Source organism: Onychomys torridus, chromosome 9 (assembly GCF_903995425.1).
Source record: "Onychomys torridus chromosome 9, mOncTor1.1, whole genome shotgun sequence".
Classification (NCBI taxonomy): Eukaryota; Metazoa; Chordata; class Mammalia; order Rodentia; family Cricetidae; genus Onychomys; species Onychomys torridus.
In genome coordinates, this window is record NC_050451.1 from 54848318 (window position 1) to 54860772 (window position 12455).

Sequence of the window (12455 nt, forward strand, 5' to 3'; positions counted from 1 at the left end):
GTATCTATACCCATGATTCAGGGAACATCATGGAAGAGAGGCCAAAAGGATCCTAAGAGCCAGAGAACCAGGACGACTGCTGTGAGATGGTATCTCCTAGACACAATATGGTCTGCACAAGATCACACCAGTTGACATGCCGACATAATGGGGGAGGGGGCCACAAGGTCCCACCCCTAACTAAAGAACTAAAGTCAATCAATAGCTACTGAGGGAGAGAAGCTAGTTCTCTTCAGAAACAAGACCTGATTGGTACCCAAGCCCTGAGATCAGCCCTACACTCATGTAAATACAATAAACACTATTTGTAGTCTGTGTGTGTGTGTGTGTGTGTGTGTGTAAAATAAAGAACAGGGTTTTGGGGTCCTCAAGAGGAGTTGGAGAGGTTAGAGGTATGGATAGAAATGATGTAACTATAATGTACCTATGTATGGCATTCTCAAATACCTTTTTTATGTGGTATACCCATACAATAGAATGTTATTCATCAATGAAAACAGAACAAAGAGCTAAGAGCCATGGCAACATGCACAGACCTTCAGAACATCATGCCGTAAGAAGGAAGCAAATCACAGAGTCTATGACTTCACTTGCATTCTGTCTAGAAGACAAAGTCCACACAAGTAGAAAACACACAAGTAATGCCAGGAAAATGGTGGAGAAGGAGAGCTAGTGGTTCAAGGGTTTCTTCTGGAGTCATGCAAACATCTGTGACTGGCAGGGGCAATGGCTGAACAGACCTGTGAGTATACACTGTTGAAACCCCATTGAACTGTGCATTTAAAAGGGTGCATTTGGGGCTGGAGAGATGGCTCAGCCGTTAAGAGCACTGGCTGCTCTTCCAGAGGATCCAGGTTCAATTCCCAGCATCCACATGGCAGCTCATAACTGTCTGCAGCTCCAGTTCCAGGAGTTTGACATCACTGTGTGGACACACATGCAGCTGAAACACTTATGCACATTAAAAAAAAAATCTTAATAAATAAATAAATAATGAATTTCAAAAATAAAATAAAAGGGTACATTTTGTGAGGTTTTTGTTTGTTTGTTTGTTTTGTGGTTTTTCGAGACAGGGTTTCTCTGTGTAGCTTTGGTTCCTGTCCTGGATCTCACTCTGCAGACCAAACTGGCCTCAAAGTTCACTTTGCTCTGCCTCCCTAGTCCTGGAATTAAAGGCATGTGCCACCACCGCCCCGCAGTGGTATTTAAACTATAGCTCAAAAATGTCATTGTTGTAAAAAAAAAAAAAAAAAAAGAAAAAAAAGAACATGTTGTGAATTAATAAAGAGTAGCTACGCCAGCAGTGGTGGCGCACACCTTTAATCCCAGCACTCAGGAGGCAGAGCCCGGTGGATCTCTGCGAGTTCGAGGCCAGCCTGGTCTACAGAGCGAGATCCAGGATCCAGGACAGGCACCAAAACAACACAGAGAAACCCTGTCTCGAAAGAGAGAGAGAGAGAGAGAGAGAGAGAGAGAGAGAGAGAGAGAGAGTGAGAGAGAGAAGCTACCTCTGTAGCCAGTGGGATGTTTCATTTACAGGCCACAGCTGATGAAGGGTGGCCCGACCGATTGCATAGGTGAAAGAGTTGGAGAATGTTTTCTAAGTGAGCATATTATTTCACATAGTGTGTGATACAAAAATGTGTCTCTAAATAATATATTGACTATTATCCTAAAACCTGTCATATTCAAATTAGCTTCATTAAAAAGGTCCTCTTCACTGGGAACAGGGGGTTCTCAGGCTCCTATTGTACACAGTCAGTGCATGAGGGCCCATCATATGCCAGTGCCATGTTGTGTCCTTGAAATGTGGCAGTGCCTCTCAGAACAGTATACTGTGTCCTCCCTGGGGCCTCCCATCCCAATGAAACAAGTACACAAGTGTGAGGTCATGTTTATAAGAATTCTGTGTAGCTGACAATAATACCCAGCTGACAAAAATGCCTTGGGCTTTATTAAAAATTATTTGGTGGCTGCGTATGTGTTTGTGTGTGGTACATGGTATATGTATGTGGCACTTGCATATCTACGTATAGGGTCCATGAGAAGCCTGAGGAAGGCCTCATGAGTCCTCCTCGATTGCTCTTTATCTTGCTCTTTTAGACAAGGTCTCCCTGAACCAGAAGTTCTCATTTCAGCTAGACTAGCTAGCCATCAAGCTCCAGGATCCATCTGGCTCTACCCTGACCACAGAACTGCAGTTACAGGCACCTTCAGACATGCCCAACTTTTTATGTGGGTGCCGGGGATTCAAACTCAGATCCATATGCATGTACAGCAAGTACTCTTACCCACTGAGCCATCTTCTCAGCCCCAGTGTTCTAATCTTTTAAGCTCCAGGTTCGTTGGAGCATCAAGTGAAGGCTATGAACTGTCTTTCCAGAAACATATGTGTGAGTTCAGAGGTGAAAATTATACACCTTTCAGGGAGTTTGCGTGAACAACCTCCAACTACACATACCAAAGCTCCCCAGCCAAGGGTGAGTGAGGCTTTCCAAATTTTCAGGCACCTCTAGGTGTGAACATAGTTAGGGGCTGAATGCTCAGCACAAATGCACAGACAGTATCTTTCTATAGAGTTGGGTCCCCACTAAGGGATGACAGATTACACTGCAAATAAACAGTTAACGTATACCAGGTGCCCTCACCGCTAAGGACCACAAGAGCCGGAAGCTCAGAGTCCATGAGACAAGAGCTAGGCTTATGACCACTGTGGGGGTGAAGTCCAAGCGACTGTATGTACACTGATGGTCCCCGCTGTTCCCTGGGATCCCTGCCAACCCCTGCCTTGTGGGTCTCTCTCCTGTGTGCTTATAACTCTACACTGAGGCGACCTCGCTTTCCATTTCCTCATTCTGGCCCAGACAAGCTCAGAGCAAAAGAATGAAGGCGGTGGTCAATAAGGCATTTGGGGGGACTCAAGAGTGGATTTGTAAAGGGGTTTGGGGGCTCCTCATCTTGATCCATGACTCCCTCTTTGGGCTTTGGGAAATCTCTGCCTTGAAGGAAGGCATCCTGGCCCTGAAGAATTCAAGAGGCTTGCTAATGTCTTCTGTGTCACAACAGCCTGTTGTGACGCCTCGTGCCAGGAATGAGGAAGAGCTAGTCTGTGTGGCCAGGTTCAGACAGGCATGAGTGTGTAGGAAAGGAGAGATGGGGATGTGAAGTCTCATGACCCTGGGATCTGAGGATGTATGAAGAACTGAGAAGGAAAAGCACCCTTTGCCATGGAAGAATTGAATCTGAAGCTATGTCGATAAACTCTGCAGATCATGGCAACCAAGGAACCAGGAGGCTATAGTGTTTCCAAAGGGGGTCATGGACTAAGCTTTAGAAAAAGAATAGGTAGGACTTGGCTTGGGAAGGCTGGATGGGTCCATCCCACAAGAACAGAGATTTGTGGGTACAAATGACCAAGGCAGCTTGACAAGGGGGGAAGGATTTTGTTTGGGAAGTATAGGGACATGAGGTAGGAAGGGTCAATTAAGTTTCAATTAAAGTTGGATTGCATACTGATAGCATTATATGGACTGTTTGGGTTATACATAGAAATATATATATATATATATATATACACACACACATACATACATATATACATATATATACACATACATACACACACACACACACACACACACACACATATATATATATATATATATATATACATACATGCAATAACAATTAGTTTTAAAAAATGAGGCCATGAATTTGAAGGAGAGCAGGCAGAGGAATGAGAGGCTTTGGAGGGAGGAAAGGGAAGAAAGAAACATTGTAATTAAATAATAGTCTCAAAAATTAAAAAAGGGGGACCTTAAATCACAACTTTGAGGAATTTGGAGTTCCATCCTGGAGAGCTCCTAAGGATGGGATGAGGAGAGAGGCTTTATTATAATATGATGTCATATTAGGGCCTGAGCTCTGAGTGGGGGTCATAGAATAGGAAAGGAGGGAATGGAAAGCATGAAGAAGAACCTGTGGGATTCAGAGATGGGCAAGATGTAAGCAGGGAGAAATGAAGACACTTCCTGAGTGTGTGGGAGAACAGGGCATGGAGACAGGACTGGTAGGAGAGACCTATGAGAGACAAGGACTCCAGCTGAAGGTGAGCCACTCCACTGGGGAGATTTCTAGACTTGGGAGCGGAGGGCTGCAGCGAGGACTTGGCACAGAACCTAGGAGGTCATATCCAAGTAGTCAGTCCCTGGAGATGTGACTGGAGATCCCTGGTGTTCCCTGGAGATATGATCTGCAGATCAAAGTGCTTTGTGTTCAGAGACCACGGTGGGATACTGTAGACAGGCTGGTAGTTAACACAGACCTAATCAGGAAATTATCCTATCCAGCCCGTACACTCAGGTGCTTCTATAAGCCTTCATTGCAGCTTTCAAATTCACCAAAGAACCAATTGTAACGCCAAGAAAATTGATGCTGCCCCCGAGATCTCCCTGCATCCCACAGTTTATTCTGACCCGCAAGGCCTGCACTGTTGAAAGTCTACTCCCCATGCAAGCTCAAGTTTTCTGCTAACCCATCTACTTTGTACCCTGCTCTCCAAGTCTGACTGGGGAGCGGTCATAGCCCCTTGACCCAACTCAACATCTTCAACATGGCTGCCTTCCCAATAAAGTACCCTAGTTTTCCAACAACCCGTCCACTGTCCTCAGCTTCCCATCCAGGCCTTATCTCACTCTTTACCTGTATTAACTCTTGTTTCCTTTGGCTACCCTCGGCTCCACCCGAAGTGAGTCACTCAAACTCCACCTTTCCACCCACCTCCAGGCTCCTATTTACATTTTTCTTTGGACACAACCAACATGCCAGGTTCCCACAGATGAATCTTCTTTTCCCCTTCAGAGCACTTCCCAATACCACCTTCCTGGGAAGCTCTGAGACACATCCTAGCCAGGAGGAATGTCTTTCTCCTCCAGTCTTCCACATGCTGTGCCTTTCTCACGGGCACCACAAGTCTTCATCTTCTCTTACAGATATTTCTCTCCACATGGTAGCCTCTGCCCTGGCAGACTGTGAGCTTGCTGAGGTAGATAGGAGCCTTTGGATTGGGGACGTAAGACTACTATGCAGTGTGTAGAGCGTGGAGGAGCAGAGGAATATTGGACAAATGTGGGAACTGAATTACAGCTGAGAAACTGAGGCTGGGTAATGCTCCGTGCGGATTGAAAGTCAGTAAGGCTCAAACTCACAGTCCTTCTGACCCCAAATCATCTCTCTTCCCTGGCATGGTGCCTGTGACATTTTATGGGACATGGTGACAGGCGTCAAGCATGTCTCTCAAGGATTCTGTCACACAGGTGGTACTGCTTCTTTTTCAAATAAGATAAAAAGAAGTCGAGAAACGTGCTCAAAACTGTACAGCCAGTCACTGAAGACTCCAGGGCCCAGGCTCACTCACACTGAAGCGGTGCCTAGGCGGTGACTCCTCGGCACTAAGCTTGAAGCGTGAGAATCAGGGCTTACAACACCCCGCTTACAACTACCTCTGCTGATGACTCTGAAAGTCAGAAGCCAGCACCTGTGCCATGAGTGAGAGGGCCTGAACCGATGTTGTCACTGAAGCTGGGGAGCCTGCCTGGAGGGGACAACTCCCTGAGGAGGAAGGTGTGGAGGTGAACCGAGAGAAGACTGACTTGAAATGTGCCTTGGCCACACGCTGCCGAGGAACAACGAGCTTTGGGTGCTGGAGGCGGTGGGAAGAGGACAGGGCTGCTTTAGAAACCAGGACACAGTGTGCCTGCTCCAAGTGGCCAGGATCGGGGCTGTGGAAAGGAACCCTGTGGAAGGGCCAAACTCAAACTCAGCAGAAATTCTCAGCAGCCCCGAAAGGAACCTCTGAGCCTCACCGGTATAGGAGAAACAGCCATGCCAGGGGTCGGGGGACGACGTAGGGGTCAGGGGTGTGTGTCGGGAACCTCAGACACACAGACAAAGGGAAGGCTGCCCTCAGCATTGGTGGAAGGAGTGAACCACTTTGGAAGAAGATTGCTTTGTGAGACAAGAGTCAAGCGCACCTTGGACTGGGTGGCTTCCTGTGGACCCCCTGTCTTTTTCCAGTGGTCTTCCCAGAGTCTGTGTGGGTGGATTTTAGAGCTCGCACAGGGGGTGGGGGGAGGTGTTAGTGAACTATAGCTAAGATGTCAGGGGTGTGTGAGGGAGAAAACATTGTGCTATGAAGGTGCCTGACTTTGCTGGGGCTTGGCCCTGGTTCGTCTTGGCATTAATCACACTGAATAGGTACCTTCTAAGAGTTCTGGCACTTGGCAAAAGGAAAAGCTGGGGAGACCCAGAATGCAGAGAGGTGCCCGCCAGTAAGACCCCCTGAGTCTATCTGAAGGGTCTATCTCTCAAAAACCAAACTGCACTGTATCACTCTGCCCATTGCATCTAGGTAAAAATGCATCAAAAACGTGCAGCCTGGAGTCTGCTCTCTTAATCAAACTGTCATCATGAGTAATAATTATACCTTGAGAAACAGCAGAGTGACTCAAAAGGCTGCCCCTTCCCCCACCACCCCCTCACACAGCTCAGAGCTTTGCCTGCTAAGTGAGAAGGCCTAGAAAGAATAGCCACCATGTTCTGCTGCCTACACAATGAAATGGTCCTTCAAACTCGAGTCTGGTGGGTAGCGGTGGGCATCATCTTTCCTGGCCAACGAGCTAATTCAGCCTGTCCCATCCTCAGAGCACACTGGACTGGGAGTGGAGCAGCCAAAGGAAAAACTGTTGAGTTTGTGCCTCTGACATCCCTGAGTTGGCACTTAGGGAATGTTCCTCTGTGTCAGAAGGTGGCCCATGACCTCAGGATAGGAAAGATAAGGCTGAGGTGCAACTCTGGTAGAATGTGGCTGCCTGCCATTTGTGAGATCCTGAATTGCCTCCCCATTCCTGGGCATGGCAGTACATTCCTGAAATCTCAACACTTGGAAGGTTGGGGGGGGGTTGTTTGAAGCCAAGCTGAGCTCCATAGCTATCCCCAAAAAACTTCAAAGCAAGCAGACAGATAGCACAGCTAACAAAGTGCCTGGCCTAAGGAGAAGGAAGCAGGCATCGTCCTGGGACTTGTTAACTAGCCACTGACCAAGCAGAATCAGCAAGTTAACCTGAGAGACCCTTCAGTAGCTAGTGTTAATTGCCAGCTTGACAGAAACGGGAATCTGGGGACTACCTGTGGAGGAGTATTTTGATTGATTGCATTAATTGAGGTGGGAAGACACACCCACTGTGGGTGGCACCATTTATGGGTTGAGGATATAAACATGGCCAACTGCTTCAAGCTCCCGCTGCTTTGACTAACCCACTGTGGTTGACTGTACTTTCTCCTTTAAGTTGCTTTTGTCAGAGTGTTGTATCAGAGCAATAGGAAAAGAAACCAAGACAGACACAGCTGGAAAATCAAGGTGGACAGCATTCAGGGGAAGGATGCCAGACCTCTGGCCTGGGCCATGAACACAGGTGCATTTGCACAGCACCCCACCCCATCCCCCAGCCACAAACACCACAAACATGTGTGCTACATAGTCAAACAAAAAAATCATAAAAAAAATCATTGCTTCCTCATGGACTCAGATGCAGCCCATAAATATCAAGACATGGCAGAGTTCACACTTCTGAGTGTCTACTGTGTGTCTATTATGTTTTATGCACAACAGAGGTTATTAAGTTTGTACATGAGTATGCCCCCCAGGATGCTAATATTGAAATGCTAGCCCATACTTCTTGGTGCTTGTCTATAGCCCCAGGGCTCTGGCCCTCACAGGGTGCTGACCCAGCATAGCATGGGAATCAGAGGTGGAAGTAGGAGCTTTCCTATCCTGCTATGGGTGAGGGCTACTATTGTTTCTAGTTTAGCTGTGTCCTAGCTAATGCAGATCACCTCTCCTCACCCTCAAAAGCCCTGCTACCACCCCCATCTTACAGATAAAGAAGGCACAGCTAAAAGACTTTCCCAAGGTCACAGAGAAGGTCCAGTTAGAGTCACCAGAAGCCTTCACTCCTGACCATTCAACTGCATGCATAGAAGCTGCCTGTTGGTGTTACCAGGGCCCTACTCCTCTGCTCTTGCCTTAGGACTGGCCTGAAGTATATGAGAATCACATGACTACCAAACCTTTTTTTTTTAAAACCTTGCTTGGGCTCCCAAACCATCCCAACTGTGCCTCTCTGTTCTCACTGCCTCTTGGCTAACTACCTTAAGCTCCCATTCCCCTGGAAGTCCGGGTAGCCTGAGATGATTAGCTTCTGGGCTGTGAGAAAACTAGAGACTGAGGACCCCACTAATCGAGGTCCACCTCAGGGGAGCCTCTGTCCCTTCCTCTCTCCTCTCTAGCAGCTGCACTTGCCCTAGCAGTGTTCGACCATATGGAACTACTGTCACCTCCACATGGCACTAAGTGCCAGACTTAGAGTCTCCCAGGTTTTGTGAGAGGATGGGCTAGGCAGCCACAGGTAAGGGAGATGTTTATCTCCTAAGAACGGTGAGGCTGGAATTTTGCACACGAGAGCTCATTTCCTGATCATCTCTGAATTGGACACACCAACTATAAGATGAATTACATCCATCCTAGTTAGAACTATGGGGGAAAATGGCTTCTGATAGACCTGTGTGCTCTGTGCTCCATACACGCATCCATGTTCTCTGTGTGTGTAATGTTAATTTCCCTGAAAACCTGAAGGGCTTGAATAGCCACATTCAGGGAATGCTAAGATAAGCCAGGGACACACCTTCCTTTTCTGCAGGATTTAACCACATTTGGCCAAGCAAATATGCACAGCATATATAACTTGAGTTGACAGAATATCTCTAATTATCTCTATCTCAAATGGCATGCAAAGGGACTGGGAACAAAATGGGCTGGGCTAGGGGACAGAGTGATTCACCACTGGAGAGAAGGGCCATTTATAACCCAGCAATCCACAAGGGAAACACACTTCTCATCCTCCTTCATTCTCTCTCTCTCTCTCTCTCTCTCTCTCTCTCTCTCTCTCTTCCTCCAACAAATTCTCAACTCCCCCCTTTTCTAATAAGGAGAAAATGAAGACTCATGTAGACCTAGTTTTATGGTGCATTTGTGGGTGCTGTGTGCAGATTCTCTCTTCATCCATTCATATTTCTCTGCAGTTAGAGTTTGAACCGTTCCTCTCTTCCCACCTGCTCTCCAGAGAGCTGTTTGTCTCCTCTGTCTTTGAAGCAGCTAGTGGATGGGCAAGGAACTCTGAGGAAATAACTTTGTCTCCCCCACTAGTCACCCCCACCCCTGTCCAGAGGCTAACTTTTTGTTGTTGTTGTTGTTGTTGTTTTTCACTAGAGCAGGAACTAACCCTACCACATATTTCCCCTGAGACCTCCAGACATCCTATAAATGCAAACGGAAATAATGCACCCCAAGCACTTTGTGGGTGCTCTTTTGGTCACTGTCTGTGAGTGGGTTATTTAAAATTCATATGTAGGACTTTTCGCACAGCACTCAAGTGCAGATTTTCATATATTATCAAGGATCCTAGACCAACAGGCTCTGAGGCTCAGAGAATCTAATGGCCTGATTCTAGGACCATTGGTCCAATCTCTTTCCAAGGTACTACCAAGTAGCCTAGCTGCTCTCATAGTTTCTACACACACACACACACACACACACACACACACACACACACCCTCAGCTGTGCAGATGAACAAACTGAGTGAGGAGCTGATTTTTCTTTCCTCAATAGTAATATCATAACCAATCATGGAAGGAGCCTCGAACTGGATCTATCAGGATTTGTCACAAAATAAATATACCCTGAGCCTGTTCTCAGGGCACTGACTTAGTTCTCACTCTCGACTTCTCGGAAGAGCACCAACCTCCACTTCCCAGACAGATTCGGGACATCCAATTAAGTTTTAGATAAACTGTGAGTAATGTCTGAGTGTTAGGTATCTCCCAAATACAGCACGAAACATACTTAACACTAAGAACAAAAATCTTCAACAAATTTGCTCATTTAAAATTCAAATCTGAATGCCCCTTGTTTGCATTTGCTAAATCTGGCACCTCCATCCCAGAGTGGAGGCACGCTGCGAAGTTTCAAGCAGCGTCGGGTTCCAAGCTTTGTGCCCCGAGGAGTTGCCATGGCAGCCTGAGCACGCCTTCCCAGGCCCTGGGGAGCATCCTCCACTTAAGGTTGCTGTTCCCCCTCACCCCTGCACTCTGTGCTCCCAACATGCTCTGCAACTTGGCTGCTTTCAGTTTCCCGTTGTCTCTTGGTGCCTTTCGCCTCGCCTCGGGTTTGTACTTTTCCGGCTCTGGCTTCCTTCTTCCCCTTGCTTGGTTAATCCCTATTGATCTTCAGTTCTCACAGCTGCTTCTGCCCGAAGGATTCAGGATCTGTCCCTGACCAGCCCTGCCCACCCTCCGGCACTGTATTGGTGGAACTCTGCGTCTTCCCACGGCAGCCCCGCCTCTCCTAGCTCTAGCGTGGCCAACGGGAGCCACGGCAGACTCCTCCAAGTCTCTCTTCACCTGACAGCTGCACCTGGATGTGGGTAGGAAGCTAGTACCTGAGCGAAGGAAGGCAGACTGTCCTGCCAAAGTTAGGTCTTTCTTAACGAATGTGACTCCTTCCTTCCTCCCTGGTGTCATGAGTCACTTTTTTTTTTCTTCTTCTCCGCATCCTTCTTGCACCCCCGCCCCCACACGTAGCAGTTGTGAAAGGCAAGGGCTCATCAACCTGAGCACACAGGGACTGCCTGGCATCCCTACCCTTTCCATACCAAGCACATTGTCTCAGCGGGGTCCAGACTGGCTCAAGATCTGTTACGGTTCTTCCTCTCGCTTTCAAGTCCTCCTGGCTAAAGCCACCCCCACCCCATGCCCCAGGTCCCAGATTGGTTCCTTCAAAGAGCCCAGCTGAATCTTGCTTCTAGTTTGGGGGTGATGGGAAATGCTGGTGTCATATGGCTGAGGGTGAGGGCAGGTGGCAGGGCTTGGTGGGCCTCAGAACATCACCCATATGCTCACTGTTCACCCACCCAAAGCTTTGCCCACGCACAGCCTGGCAGCAGGAACAGCAGCCCAGAACTTAACCCTTGAGTGGCATGGAGAAAGCAGCTTCAAAATGAACCATTGCGGCCAGTGTGAACTTTGGAACTTTGGCACACACACACACACACACACACACACACACACACACACACACACACGTTTTCTATGGTCCCTCTTGGAGGACCCGGAAAAAACGTCCAGAGGTTGGGGATAGGGTTGGGAGTGTGGTCACATAGGGTACCGAAGGGCACTGGGGTGAAGAGTACCATTGCCTGGGCAGAGGTCTGTGAGGGAGCTGAAGTTGGGTTCTGAAGCCCGGGGTCGGGTTTGGGGCTACCAGATCCGACCTTTAGAAGCAAGCAGCTTCGTTGAGCCTTCTTCAAACCGTGGCCCCAGCCTCCCCCTGTCTGAATAAGCTAACAGGACAAAACGGGGGAAACACCCTTTAGTCTCAGCAGAAGTCCAAAAATAGATCCCTTCTTCCCCAGCTCAGGGCGGCAAGCTCAGGGTGAGCACCTGCTCCGAGGTTCCGACTTTCTGGGTCTTTGGCCGCCTTTCCAGGAATTCCCAGGCGGGTCCCGGATCCCAGAAGGACCAGAACTGCAGCCCTGCCTCTAGCTTTCCACCGAAGTCGAACGATCTACGGGTCCCCCACCCCGGCGCTGGGTAGCGACGTGCAGGACTCACCGCGGGCGAGGCGCGGACTCCGGCCAGGGCTCCGGGCTGGGCCAGGTGAGTGCAGCCGCCGCAGGTAGGACGCGCGGCTCTGCCCGCAGAGGCTGAGTAAGAGGCTGACAGGTTGTTTTTCCCCCTCCTCCTCTCGGTCGTTAACCACACCCCTGCTGCTCTCCTCCCTACTTCCTTAAAGGGTGGGGTGTACTGTCTGTGAGTGCAGGCTCCAGCCTCTTACCATAAACTCTGAAATAGACGCCGCCTGCAATTCCAGGAGCTGCCCGGCTGCCCCGGGAGAGGGGGGGGGGCAATTGCCGTAGGACCTCATGAGGGGCCCTCAGGTGTCCCCAGTCTCTTGTGATTGGTTGACCCCCCCAACTCCTACCATCCCTGGCTTCTTCCCCCCACCCCTCTCTGCAGCCTTTGGTCACTAGAACTGTCTCAGGTTCTCAGCAGCTGTGGCCCAGTGTCCCCACACATTGAAGTGGCCCCTAGTTCCAGGACAGGTGAATATCAGGGATGCTGATATGACTGGTACAAGGTTGGAAACACTGAAGACTGGGTTTCTGAGCCTAGACCCTGCAGGACCAGAGCACAGCTCAAAAACAGTCAGAGAACGGACTGGGAATGGAGTTCAGATAGTAGAATGGCTATCAGCCTGGGTTCCAGCCCCAGAACCCACGGCAGCCTAAGACTAAAGGTTGTGGTGGACTTCTGTAATTCTAACCCCTCTGGAGGTTTAATT

The 12455-nt window shown here is 48.8% G+C and overlaps 1 protein-coding gene across 2 annotated transcripts in view; it reads right to left on the reverse strand.

Annotated features, from left to right (window-relative positions):
* Nucleotides 1-11895, reverse strand: part of Ptk2b (protein tyrosine kinase 2 beta) — a 125865-nt gene extending 113970 nt beyond the window's left edge. For both annotated transcript variants that reach the window (XM_036199253.1, XM_036199254.1), the window contains exon 1: nucleotides 11726-11895. The gene's annotated coding sequence lies outside the window, so the exon portion shown is untranslated. The remainder of the gene's footprint in view (nucleotides 1-11725) is intronic.
* Between the last annotated feature and the right edge of the window lie 560 nt (nucleotides 11896-12455).